This window comes from Aureococcus anophagefferens (genome assembly GCF_000186865.1).
Source record: "Aureococcus anophagefferens unplaced genomic scaffold AURANscaffold_129, whole genome shotgun sequence".
NCBI classification, from domain to species: Eukaryota; class Pelagophyceae; order Pelagomonadales; family Pelagomonadaceae; genus Aureococcus; species Aureococcus anophagefferens.
In genome coordinates this window covers 1-1,287 of record NW_008705677.1, presented here as the reverse complement: position 1 = coordinate 1,287, position 1,287 = coordinate 1, and positions in this window count along the sequence as shown.

Here is a 1,287-nt window from a genome sequence, read left to right as displayed (position 1 = left end):
CACGAGGGCGCCCGCGTCGACGAAGCAGGACACGTAGGCCGCGTTGTCGTAGCGGAGCTCGTCGCCGGCGAGGTCGAGGCCGACGACGCCGCCGCGCGCGCGGCCCGCGGACCGCGCGGCGAGGGCCGCGACGTCCGCGCACGCCGCCGCCGTCGAGCCCCGCATGGCGCACAAAATCTGGTGCGCGACGACGTCCGGCCGCGCGCGGACCCCCGCGGCGACGGCCGCGACGGCCGCGTCGCCCGTCAGCGCGTCGCCGGGCGCGTACGCCGACGATCGGAGCCGCACGGGGTCGTAGCGCACCTCCGTGGAGCGCACCTCGCTCGCGCGCTGCCGGTCCGCGAAGGCCTCCGCGGCGAAACGGACGGCGGCCGCGTCGCCGCCGACGATGTCGTCGACGACGTCGAAGCGGCGCCACGCGGGCGTCGTCGCCGCCAGCAGGTCCGCGATCTCCGCCGCGCTCCGCGGCACGCGGGGTCCACCACCACCGAGGGGCAGGCTCAGGTTCCGCCGCCGGGCGATGACCAGCAGCGTCTCCGGATCCAAAGAGCCGTCGAGGTGGATGTGGAGCTCGACGCGGCGCCAGGACGACGGCGGCGTCGAAGGCGGCGACGGCGGCGACGGCGACGCGGACCGCGCCGACGCCGACGACACCAATGCAAGCAGCCAGGCGCAGGGCAGCCGCATAATGGCCTGCTTTGCGATTCAGACGCAGCCCTTATTCTTGAAGTCGATGAAGCTGATGTCAACCTTGAGCGCCTCCAGGCATGGCCATCGTCTCCATCGCGCGCGGCGCGCCAATGCATCTCGCGCGCGTCCTTGACGCTTGACGCCGTGTGCAACCACGCTGGTGCATCTCGCGTGCGTCCTTGACGCTTGACGCCGTGTGCGGTAGCGGCTGGCTCGGTGACGCCAGCGATTCGATCCGCAGCATATGGCGAAACTGCGGCATCCCGTCGCGACGCCGCTGAAGAGGTGCGAAAAGTACGCGAAGGCGCTCGGCGTCGCTGAGATCGATCTCCATGCCACGGGCACGCGCGCGAACAACGAACTCGTCAAGCTGCTGCTGTGCGAGTGCGGGAAGACGCTTTGCCGCGACGCGGTCGCGAGGCACGGCGTCTGCCACGGCAACGTGATGTCCGTCGGCGTCTTCGAAGGCCGCAGGGACTGCGGCGAGGAGCTCGGCGCCTTGCGCGCGTGCGTCGCGGCTCTGCCGAGGAGATGACCCAACCGCCCGGATCCAACAGGAGCCGCCTCGCGCCCCCGACTCCCCGCGCGGTGGGCGTT